The sequence below is a fragment of the Magnolia sinica genome, chromosome 15 (assembly GCF_029962835.1).
Source record: "Magnolia sinica isolate HGM2019 chromosome 15, MsV1, whole genome shotgun sequence".
Classification (NCBI taxonomy): Eukaryota; Viridiplantae; Streptophyta; class Magnoliopsida; order Magnoliales; family Magnoliaceae; genus Magnolia; species Magnolia sinica.
Genome location: NC_080587.1, coordinates 48,257,655 through 48,271,275, shown reverse-complemented (window position 1 = coordinate 48,271,275; position 13,621 = coordinate 48,257,655).

Here is a 13,621-nt window from a genome sequence, read left to right as displayed (position 1 = left end):
TTCAATCAACATTGAATAGTTAACTTGGTGATTATTTAGCATGAAAGGAACCCACCTGAGGAATTTGTCCATCATGTTTTAAAAAAATAATAATAATACCTAGCTAAAAAAAGTTATCTTCGAAAAGGCCACCTGTTAAAGATCTTTAAAAAAGTTGATATGACGTGAAAACCATCGATGGAAAAATCAAAAGCTGGAGGAATAAAAGAGGGAATTAAAAGATGAACTGTAAGGCAAGTTTCGGCTTAGGTTTTGGTTGTTTTGAATGCTCTTTTAATTATTAATGTTATCATGAAAATGAAGAATCGAACCTTCACCCATGGAACTCAATATTTGGAATTGTTCTAATTGGAGGATTAATGCTTTGAACTTGATTATAAAACTTATCGAGTGCTAGAGTTTAGGAGAAGGTAATGCACAACATTGATGCATTTTAGAATTTTATTATCTGGATTATTTTTTTAAAACCACTTGAGCTGATAGAAATTATCTTATGGTTCTCGAAGTATTTTTTTGCGTACTTTGATCAGGACTAGTAAAATGCTGGTTGGGGATTGTGTTGAGGGTCAAGTATTGCATATTATCCTCCATTTATATCTTGGTTTTATAAACATGATAATGCTTAATGTTCTATTTTACTCATGTTTATATTGCAAGGTAAATTTAAGAGCTTGGATTGAAAAGGGTGCTAAAAGTATGAATTTGATTCTCAAGAATCACCAAGGCAAGGGATGGATCTTAAGAAACCAATATTGAAGAATTCACATGCTAAAGATCCAAGAAAACAAAGTGGGGAATGAAGAGAATAAAAGATTTAAAGTGAAGCAAAGAAATCCTAAAATCATCTTAAAAAAGCATATTCTGAAACTCCAGGTGATTTTGCGAAATTGCGCAGAGTGAAATCTATTTTGAAAAACTGTACAAAGTGAAGTCTATTTTAGCAAACTGCATAAATTTGACATGGTTTCTAAAGTTTTCCAACTAGGTACAAAAGTTGGAGTTTCACAACTATAAATAGGACTCCCTAGGATGTTCTTAGGCATTTTATAGGATTTAAGGAGTGGAGCAAAAGGGTGGAAAAGCCGTCACCAAGAGTTTTTCTTCTTATTCCTTAGTTGTTTTTATGTTTTGCTTAAGAGACTTTGGTCCAATCATGTTTATTACTAGCTAAACCTCTTAGCTAAGGCTAAGAGGTGAAGCTTGTAGCATGACTTCATGTTTATATTGAACTCCATGGATTCTAATTGGATATTTAAGGAATACTTTCAGTTTTTAATGGTTTATTATGACTCAAATTACAATAGATCTGCAATAACTTCGGGTATCTTCTTTTCCTAATTTGAGATTGTGAAATTAGTAAGTCATGTTGTTCTCCATCATCCCTTGGGCATGGTAGGGTGATGGAATCCTTCCTAATCTTCACAATTCTCTTTCTTCGAAATTATGGGATCGGTAAATCCTATTGTTTGTCATTGTCTCCTGGACATAGTTTGGTGATGGAATCCCTGCCAATTATCATAGTTCTCCTTCATTGAAAATTAGATCAATGGAAGCTCAGAATTTATTTTATTGATATAATTTCTAATTAGATAGGAAATGACTCCAATTCTAATTGTGTTACTTGAATCAAGCAAGACGGCTCCTTGATCACTACAAGTGGATCCTAAACACCCTAGTTCACACATTTAAATTCTCAGTTTTAACTACTTAATTCACAATTACTCTCTTAATCACTTCAAAATTAACTTTACATCTTCTTCTAGTTCTACTTCTAGTTAAGTTTAGAAACGCACAAGATCAATCCCTGTGGATTCGACCTCGGTCTTACTGAGATTATTACTACATCGCGACCCTACACTTGGGGTTGTGAACAGCTTGTTGCCTAATGTTGAGATTTAAATATTGCATATTTAACACTTTAATTACATTAATTTTCCTGTCATTTAATTGATAATTTGATTTATGATTAAGAAGCTTATGATAAATATATGTTTAAAAAGATGGATTTAGGTCTCAAAAGAGGAAAATGAAAAATTGGGCATTTGGAAGTCATTAATGAAGATTTCACATGCCACTTAATATGATCTCAAGCTAGAACAGATTGATGTGAAGAATGCTTTCCTACATAGGGAATTATGAGAGAAAATTTACATGAACCAACCAAAAGATTTTGTAATACACGGAGCAAAGAACAAGGTTTTCAGGTTGAGCTCGTTGTATGGCCTAAAATAATCGCTTAGGCAGTGGTATAAGAAATTTAATTTATTCATGGTTAGTCAAAAGTTTATCAGGAGAGTATTATCATTATATCTATTATAAGACACTAAGCGATGGGAAGTTCATTATTTTAGTATTGTATGTTGATGACGTGCTTATCACTAGTCATAACATATCTGAGATTAACATATTGAAGACTCAACTATTAGAAACATTTAAGATGAAAGATTTATGGGCTGCAAAGAAAGTTCTTGGCTTTGACATACATAGATACAGGAAGATGAGTAGGTTATGGTTATCTTAAGAAGAATACCTTGAAAAAGTATTAGTGAAGTATGGGATGGATGAGGAAAAACAGGTCAGTGTTCTTCATGCGGCTCATTTTAGGCTTTTATCTAAACAGTGTCCTGAAACAGATGAAGAAAAGAAGGTTACGTCTTGTGTGCCTTATTCCAGTGTGGTTATCAGCTTGATGTATGTCATGCTCTGTACAATACCAGATATTTCACATACGATAGGTGTTATTAACAAATATATGTTTAACTTGGGCAAGCAACAACTAGGGGTAGTGAAATGACTACTTTGATATATTCGAGGTATGTAGTACTACATCTTGACATTTGAAAAATTAGGAAACAATTTAGTAGGCTACGTGGATTCAGATTACGCACATAGTGTGGATAATAAAATATCAACTTTTAATTACATGTTTGTATTATCGGGTGGAATGATCAGTTGGATTTCGAAGCTTTAGTTTGTGGTGGCACTTTCCACAACCAAAGTTGAGTATTGAAATTACACATGGTGGGCCATGGGCTATGCGTGGAAGCTTGGGGAAGCTAAAGAATAATGGATATATCCTAAAAGAGGATGAATAAAACCAAATAAAATTTTTCACTTTTTAACATAATTACTTACTTATACTACTATGTAAATTAAATTAAGACGATTAACCCTAATGCTTCCACGGCAATAAAGAGACTAATCACATAGAATACAAATGATATATTAATAAAGCAACTAGTCTATATATGAGAGTGTTTATGTGTGTGTGGGATGTGCTATATATCAACTCCTAACATTCATCTAATCATACATACATATAATTTAACATTCAATCACATAAGCATAATCAAACAAGTGCTCAAACACAATCCTAAGCACAAGCATGCATAGTGGTTCGGTTTTCCTACTTTACTCCTGATCGACTACTCAACCCATGAATGTATTGGATTTCACTATCGGAGGATCTAAATCAGGTTCGTCTCTAACTTTTACAATCCTTCACAAGGATCGTCTCCTGCAATAGACTTACATGGTTTTCTATAGGTTCGCTATAAACCTCGGTCATACACAAGAACCTACAAAGTGTACACTCCCACTAGAGACTCCCTTAAGATACTTAAATTGGTTTCCTATCGGCTAACCAACAACTTCGGTCATAATCCAAAGACCTACATTTACTCCCGTTGGAGGTTCACTTAGAGACTAACACGTACACATTTGTGTCTGGTGGCCTATACGAGGACTTAATTTATGTCATAAACAAGAACCTAGTCGAGTTTGACAATTCAAACTCTACACTCAATCCTACATAAAGAAGAAGTGTACCTGGACTCTTACAATTGACAACTTGTCGGATTGAGCCCCTTTTGTAGTTCTTTCTCGGGTTGCTTGATTAATACTCTCTCTTGCTTTAATTAGCTCCTCTTTGCTCCTCCTATCATAATGTCGATGCATCGTCAATGCTTCAACTCCATAATTAAAGACCTTGTATCCAATGCTCCTTTCGGTAACTAAGGTGATGGGAGGTTGGGTGGAATTGCCTACAACTAATGGAAAGTTTTTATGCCTATAAGATTCACCTAGATGGGTGTTATGGAGGGTTTAGATAAGGATTTAACTATTGGTTCAAATCTAATTTCTAGAACTAGGTGAAGATCAAGTTTATCTTTATCATTAAATATGGAATCATCTTTCACATGATAAATTACAAGAAAGATAACTTAGATCTCATAAACTAAGAGGCTTAGAATAAGGGATATGATCATTAAATCACCTAGGCTTCTATTACATGAACAACCCATCCAAATACCCAAGAACCAATCGAATGCCCTATATATGAAGATTGAGATCCAATGTTCTAAAAATGGGTAGATAATGGTTCAGTTGATGACATCGAGTATCGCTTCGATGGTGTCTAGAAAATCGGGTTTCTAGTTGACTTGTTACTGAATAGTTGACACACTTCTCCTTGATGCGATTGAGTAATCTTTGATGGGAACAAGGGGACCCTTCAATGTCATTAAATGTTCCTCAATTCCATTGAGAAACTTAGATAAAAATCATATCTTGCTGGACATATTTGAGTTACCTACTCAATTCTATCAAGTGGTCATCGATGCCATGAAAGACCCCTCAAGAATTGCTCGATGAGATCGAGCACCATTAAACGCTCTGCCGTTTTTGGCATACAATTTTACAGAAGTTTTGCACCTCTTATAGTCTTATTTATCTGTTTTAATTAAGCTTATAAGGCTAAGAGATGATTAACAATGTTTACTTATAAGGTTAAGGATCATCTAGAGGTTGAAGGAGTTATTTTAGTTCAAGAGTTAACATCACCAGGGCACCTCATTTACCTCTTCTTTGCTCCTTAATGCTCATATCCTCTTGTACCTTTGGTCTTCAACTCCTAAGGGCTCGACCAACTACATGATATACATACTCATGTGATTCATAAACAAGATACACAAATCAGTTTACTAACAAGTATATGGCGGTGATAGAGTATTTAAAGAAGCGGGTTGATTGAGGGGAATGATAAATCAGTTGGGGCTTCAATAGGAGGCTGTGCTAATTAATTGTGATAGTGAAAGCACGATTACTTTATCTAAAAACTCTGTTTACTACTGATGTACTAAACATATTGATATGCATCATCATTTTATCTAACAAGTGCTTGAGGAAGGAGGTGTGACTCTTGAAATGATACACACAAGCGTGAATCCGGTTGTCAGGCTTATGAAGGTGTGTTTCCCACAGAGAAGTTCAACTTCTGTGCAACTTCTCTTGGCTTGGCGAAGGCTTATTGAGGACATAGTGCATAAGAAAAGTGACGATGAAGTTATGATGGAAGGCAATTAGAGATGGTGATGGCAAAGGAGAAAAGGGGAATGGAGATTGAAGACATGGTGGAGATTATTTATTATGTCTTAAATCTGTCTGTAATTGGGTCTGTTGATGACATCGACAAACCACTAGATCCCATCAAGCAGTCAATGCCATCGATAGATGCTCAATCATATCGAGATAATCTAGAAAATTCTTAGTTAATTAATGGTCATTTTTGGAGGTTGCTACTTGTTGACATCCAAGGATCTTTGATGTCATCGACTGGTCCTTGATGGTTGTCAATGTCGTCGAAGGCACGCTAAGGATTGCGTAAGCGCACTATTTGTTTCTTATTCCAGCTGGGTAGTATATATACTGAGTATAATTGGGATTAAGAAAATGGATCATGGCTTTCTAAGTTGTTCTTAAGGGTTCAAGGGCATAGCTAGGGATTCAAAAGAGATTCGAAGGATTGTTTGAATCGGTAAGATCATCTATATCTTGTAATATTGCTTTCATAGTGTATTACTCGTTGTTTTGTGTCGTGGTTTTTTCTCGGAAGGGGTTTTGCACGTAAAATTCAGATAGCCTTCTTCTTGGACTTGTTTCTGTGATTGTGATTACTTTGCTTGATTCTGCTCTATATGATTCTACGAGTCCCAGCAGTATCTCTCTCTCTCTCTCTCTCTCTCTCTCTCACTCTTCTTTCTTCTTTCTCTTTCTTTTTCGTTTCTTTCTCTTTCATTCTTTCCCTTTTCTCCCTTTCTCTTTCTTCTCAACCACATCCAGAATTGGATGTTGGAGTCAACCCATCCCAACTCGACTTAGTGAGTTGAGTTTCGCCTCTCTCTCTCTCTCTCTCTCTCTCTCTCTCTCTCTCTCTCTCTCTGTTTTTTTTTTTTTTTTTTAATTTCCAGTTGATCTCTCCCTTAGTTTTCTATATAATCTCTCTTACATTAGAGTGGTTTAAATAAGGCTCCCAAATTTCATTCCATGGTCTTCTGGAATCTAGTTTAAAGGAGTTGTGTCGAGAGGTTTTCATGTATGGAGGGACACAATACCAACATGTTTTTGCATTAATAATAACTTTTGACATTTATTCTATATCAACTACTTTGTCACTTATTATTGTCTTATAATCAAGGATTACTCTATGTAATATAATTAAGGACTTGTGGAATGTCATGACTTGTAATATAATAATAACTCAAGATGATAAAAACCCTCCAACTATATGTTCTTGCTTATTCTTTGTGAATGTGGCAATGTATTGTGAATGAATGTTTATGGATGTGAATGTTCCCGCCTTATTTAGTTTTGGGATACAAAATGAGTTAATAGAAGAATAGCAGAAGATCACTGCTTCCAACTAGTTAGTTGAGTCGCTTATCAAGAGAGTGCCATCCTTAGACTGAGTGAAAATACCTCGTTTCAATGTTGAGGTCTTAGTATCAATTCCTAGGTGGGGGTGGCTAACAGTGGAGTGTGTACTGACTGTGGGTGTGTACTAACAAGCTTTAAAAATTAAAAATAAAAAATAAAAAAATAAAAAAATAAAAAGAAGAAAAAGAAGAAATGGAGAGAGAGAGAGAGAGAGAGAGTGCCGTCCTCTCGTTTAGCTGATTTTATATTCAAGCCAGGCATGCTAGATACGTTTTGAGGGAGAGTGTTAATAGAATTTTAGGTTGTATCATAGATTTTGCTTTATTCGGCTTTCGCCCAGGCCCATTTTCATTTTATATAAATAAAAGGATTTGGGAAAGAGAACCCATGAACTCTAATTTATTTTCAACATTATAAATTAATAAATTATTTTAAACCTTATATTGTTATCATTATTCAAATACTAACATAAATTTTATATTAAAATATGGAAAATTAAGACTGTCATGATTTTGTTTCTCTTGAATTACACCTCGTAAAAGAATAGTGAGAGAATCTTGGCAATATTTTCCACAATTCGCCTCTTCCTATCAAAGTAGTGCTTTTTTTTTTTTTTTCTTTTCTTATTTTTATTTTTATTTTTCAAATAAGATAAAATAGAGCACTGAATAAATATACAAGGGTGACGTATTCATAATTTGGTGGAGTGCACTTCAGGCCATTGCACATGGCTATCTCATGTGCACATTGGACAAAGTCTCCGTCTGTCCCTTTCATTCTAGAAATCACGTGACCCCAATATCCCGTGGAAATAAATGGATAGCGCAAGTTGGTGGACTTCCATGCTGCCCACATGTCAGTTGCCGTTCCCCTTGAGATGACCCATGCGTCCGTTGGATGCGGAGCATTAGCAAGTTCATTTTTTAGGCAGTTTTCTCGGACGCCGCTGGGTAATATTCGCAACAGGACCAGGCTGGAGACGGACGGTTCTGACGGGGGCTTTATGGGACCCACCATGATATATGTGTTTTGTCGATGCCGTCCATCCACGTTGGTAGATCATTTTAGGGAAAGATCCAATGAAAGAAGATAGATCAAATACTCAAGTGGACCACACTATGGAAAGCAATGGGATCCAATGCTTATCTTTGAGAACTTCTCGAGGTCACAAAAGTTTTGAATAAAGCTAATATTTATGTTTCCCTTTCTTCTATGTCTACGTGATCTTATGAACAGATTAGATAGCAAATAAACATCACAGTGGGGCCAACAAGGTTTCAATGGTAGACGTCATTTTTAACCCGATGTGTGGTTCACCTGAGCCTTCGATCAGCCTTCATTTTTTATCTCGCCCTACAATGTTACGTCAAAATGGATGGACTGCGTGGATAAAACACATACATCATAGGTAGGCCTCACAGATCCATGTCAGGACCGTCCGACTCTAGTTAGGTCGTCGTGGGGGTAACACGGATTGGCGCCCAGTTTACTCCTTTCGATGGGATGGAAGTTTCCAACAATGTCTTGTTTTACCAGGAACGTTGCAACTGTCTGGGGCTTACCGTGACATCTGCGTGACATCCACCGGCGCGGCTTAGGTGGACCCCCGGATGCACCGAAATAGGCGAATTGCTGACATTGGGCTCACCTTGAGGTATGTTGCTTCTTTCCATGCTTTCCATCCGTTTTTACAGCTAATTTTAAGGCATTATCCAAAAACTTTAGTAGATTCAAAATTCAGATGGACCATAGTTTTGTCCATTTATTTTCTGTTTCAATTTTGGTCAAATAATTTGTGCAGGCATGCTAAAATTGAATGTGTGACTCAATTGAAATAGAACAACTATGACCCCATGCGCTAAAATAGGCAAATATGTTCGAAATCAACTATATATGACTGAGATTCGAAATCAACTGTTTATGACCGAGATCGAATAAGATCGATCGTCTATTCAGCCACTTGCACATCATTATTTAAGATGATCAAACTATTACTACAGTGTGGGGTTTATCCTTTGAAAATGGGTTACACCTCTGACTTCCATACGAAATGACTTTTTTAAATGCAAATAAAACAAAAAGGAAATTCTTGCAGCCAATCATAGAGAACAACTGCATAACATCTTGCTGAACAGAGAACTTTGCTTGATACTCATAATTGAATCCAGCGTGCGAGCGTAGACTCAAATTATAGATAAAGTTAACAACTACTCGGTTATTATTACGGATTGCACTGCGAATGTAAATGACAGATAACGTTAAGATTAACAATTACTTGATTACTGCTACAGATGACACTAAGGAATGTAAATGATAGATATGCTAAGGAACATTAATTGAAAGATAAGTTTGATTTGGTTTGGTTGGTATGAGACCTATAAGTTTGATTTGGTTTGGTTGGTATGAGACCTATAGGTTTGATTTGGTTTGGCTGGTATGAGACCTCTTTTTCTGCTAAATTCACTTGCTATTTATAGCTCTAAACCGATCATATGGATGCTTCTCATGTTCTGACGGTTGCTATAACCGTTTCAACATTTCTAATCTCTTGAAGCCCTTCTTCTAAGCTTGTCATCTATCCTATTACCACTCCAAGTTCCCTTACCAACTCGACCATATTCTGCTCGGCCACCTTTAGTTTGTGGATGATGTGGCATAGCTTGATAGATGTCAATTGTATTACTGCAAAATTCTTTTTGGATATCTTTACAGACAACAAATACACCACGTAACTCTTGTAGAATTACATGTATCCCTCTATGATTGGCTCTTGTAGGAACGAACAGAAATAATGTACAACATTGCCCCCAACGTCACTTGGCCTTTGGTAAAAGGTGAAAGCGACGTGTGACTCCTTATAAATACGGTCGTTCTTTACGCCACGTGGCAATGCTTCATTTACTACACATGACCGAGATAATTCCGAATAACAGTCGTGTTTTCCTTTTTTAAACAGAGAGCTATTTTTGTGGGGACACGTGTATAAGTGTCGTACTATATGTGATCATGATTACATTCTAATTAATTTACCCAATTTCACCGATATAAACCCTATTTCCACACGTTTTCGAGTTTCTCAAGCTTTCTTCCTTGTTTCTTGATTTTTAAACCCTAACTCTCTCATTTCAGCAATATCTGCTTCCTTATCCTCTGTCTCTCCAAACTTCTAACAAGATGATCTAATACATACATTAGATGGTCTTTCCAAAACGTTCATTAAAGAGACATCTTCAAATTGTCGCTTAGTAATTATTACTGACTTGGCCTAGTCTTGTTTACTGAAATTGAGGATGATGAGATCCATCCAATGGACCGTTTCTTTTCAAACTACCATGGCCAGAATATACTGATTTAATCTTAATCGATCCCCGATCCATCTAATACCCTAAAGACTTCACAATCATGGCCGAAACCCTTGCTAAAATGGCATGATTGGTTTGATTGAATTGTTGCACAACATGAGACATCTTGGAGAAAGATCGGCATCTATAAATGCATCAAATTTTCACAGTATGATTACCCACCAGATCCCCATCTCCTCATTGTGGCATCAATTCTGGAATTCAGACACAAACACTCTCTTTTTTAGATGTGGTCCCATAAGTACGACATTTTGGATGTCTGTACCCTTATCCAACTTCCTCTTTTTGGTGGAGCAATTTTCCAAGCTTCACTCATGATGAAAAGAGACACTTCAGTAATAAGGCCAACAAAGCCTAATCCCATTTCATACTCGCTTACTGTAAATATGAAGGCCCGATCTAGTATGAAGAACACATGACCTTCTTACTAATATCGGCTACCTACCTTGTGTGAATGCTCTCTAGATTATCAATGAATATGTTCAACTAGTTAAGGCACTTGCACAGGGTAGAAAACTAGCACTTGGGCCCTATGTGCTTGGCCGCCTATAAAGTGGCATGTTCGAGCTAACCACCAAACGTCTTTTTTAGATCGAATGACCATTATGGCTTCTCCAAATGTGCTTGTATGAATATTTTCATTCTATAAATTATCCCATTTTCAATATCATCTATAATTCTTATGGCCATCATAGCATTCATTTTTCCTAAGAAGTCCATACTTTTTCAACATACATGGACTCGCTTTTCTTTCCCCTTAATGATGATAAGCATTATTGCACATTTATCCCTTTTTATATAAAAGAGTTTGGCCAAGCCTACTTCATGGGTGATTTTGAAGAAAATGATGAACAATCGACCTCATCGATATTTCAAGCTTCGAAAAGTTACTTCACCTACAGGGACTTCCCTTATGGTGGCACAGTAGATGCCACAATGACTGAAGATGTGCTTCCAATTAAAGAAATTCTCTCTTACCTCTAGTAAGCTTTTACCAGTGATATATCCATGATCGAGCCTCCCGCGCCCTTCACTGAGTTACAACATCTTAAAGAGAAAATCAAGGTGCTCGTACACTCGATCGTATAAGAGCTTACATTAACTGAACTGATTAACAAGCTCATTGAACTGATCGATTGGTACCAAATCTTCCATCGTTTGGATAGGAATCTTGCAGTTAAACTCCCAACACTAAGGAAATTTTTGGATACGATAATAGAGTACCATGAGCTCCATACCATGATCGAACATCTTGAATCTGATCAAGGGAACTTGACTTCTCAAGTAACTATAGTTAGTGATGTTGTAAAGAAGCTCTCGACTAAACATGAAAATTGGAGAAATCTGGTTTATCGCTTTAGAAGCAAAACTGGAGGTACTGAAGAGAAGTTTTGAGGAGGAGAAAACAGAGCATGATCATATGAAGAAGGAGATTAGGGACTTGGCCGTATTTGCCAAAGCGCATGCAAAATCGATCGACTAGGTTAGACATGCAACCTTGAGACATTAGGTCATTTTGATGAAGAAGAAGGATAAACAGGAGGAAGTGAAGGATGTGATCACTGCATTTTCTTCTTTTGAATTCTAACTTTCCTCCTATATGTTTATTAATTAATAAAATCATCATCTACACCACCTTTGTTTTGTTCCCTCGGCTGTCTTTTACTTGGTATTTTCTTTACTTTTGTAATCCATAACTGACTTAATAATGTGGCATGTGGAAAATGAGGAGTCATGCACTGCCTTAGCTGAGATAACTGCCATGACTGTTAAATGTTTCGACTTCTCAGGGATACAATTCATCATTGCATGTCATAACTGGCCATAATGCATCGAATGTGGGGGAAAGGTGTAATCACCTATATAGACAACATTAGACCACATATCATAACTTACTAAAAACCCACATACTTTCCAAAACTCCTCTAATTTGTAGATATGGCTCTCAAACAATCCTCTTTTTCTTTTCTCAGTTAGGCCAAGGCTTATCTTAAAGAGATCTTTGACCTCAACCTTATTGATTATGGCTAGTGTTCCCTCTTGTTTGACACTACTCTCCTCATCAAGTATGCTTATGAAGCTACCGATACTGACACTTCTCTAGGAGAAGTTTTAGAGGTACTAAGGAAACTCCATTACCTTGGAGATCGATACTTGCAACTGAAGTTCGAGTTATAGAGGGTTATTGAATATCTGAGACAACAAGCCTTTGACCAAGAAGAGTCTAACCTCATGGGTGATGCTTATATGAGTTTGTGGAATGACCGCCTTCGCTGGAACAGGGTCCACCAATTCAACGGGACTTTGGTGCGAGTCCTTCAATTACAACACACTGAACTCATTTATGACATCAAGGAGAATGAGTGTGCTTATGATGCGAAGGATCTTACCATCCTAGAGGATCTCCATTCCTTCTTAGACTAGAAGATTGCTGATTACTAAGCTTGGTCGCATGTGAGCCTTACTGGCAAAAGAGAGGTAGAAGGCAGATTTTCCTTAATCATCAGACATGTCGATCAACACTTGCACTTCTTGAGCACCTCCTGAACACCTTAATGGATGAGGGGTCTTATTGGAAGAGCCAGAAGGAAACTCTGAAGGTTACTTATGTAAGGCCCGTATTTTGGTACCGTACCGTTCCACCAACTCCCGCAATCCTCCACATCGAATTTTAGCAATCCACAACCTATAGATAGTGATTGCCCGCAACTTTAAGTCCCATCCCGAAGACCTGAGCCGACTCGACTCGAAACTTATACCCTTGCGACCGTACCGTCGCCTCGATTCCAGCACAGCGTCTTACGCACCAATGTGATACCTAAGCTAGGAGTTGTGGGCCTGCGTATATTTTGAGGAAACATTGCATGTTACGATTCTTGAGAGAAGAATCTCTACCCATCCTTTCACATCAATTAGTCAAGTACAACCCACGACTAGCCCATGCCTTTCTTGCCACCAAGACAAACAACCCATTCCCAAAGTCAACTCTCATGTAACTCCCCTTACACCACCATACCTTCCACCCCATTCCTTCTTACACACCCATCCCTCTCTCCTTACACCTCCCATCTTTCACTCATTCCATCTCATTTCTCTACCCATTCCCTAGCAAACAAGAGAAGAAAAATCCTAAGGAGAGAAAAGAAGTTAAGTGCTAGGCCTATTTTCCTACCCCAAATCTCACCATCCAACCATCCAAACTTCATCATCTAAAATTGATGAGAGAGCTTAGGAGCTAAGGATTTCAAGGAGCCAAGAAGAAGAGCTATAGGTGGGTGTTCATAGGTCTATATCATGATTTTTATGTATGGGACAAGTGGGGCATATTGGTCAATGGTAGGGATCCCATTTTGGACCCAAGGTGTGGCCAATGGCCCACATGATACGCATATGTATTCCATGGTATGACCATTCTCCATGGACCCCACCATAATATTTAGTTGTTATCCATTTGCTAGAGGATCTAGACCTTGATCTTGATGGTGGAAATGGGATTTTCACCCTAGATTTTAATTTAGGGCCCACCTATTTTGGGACCCATTTGA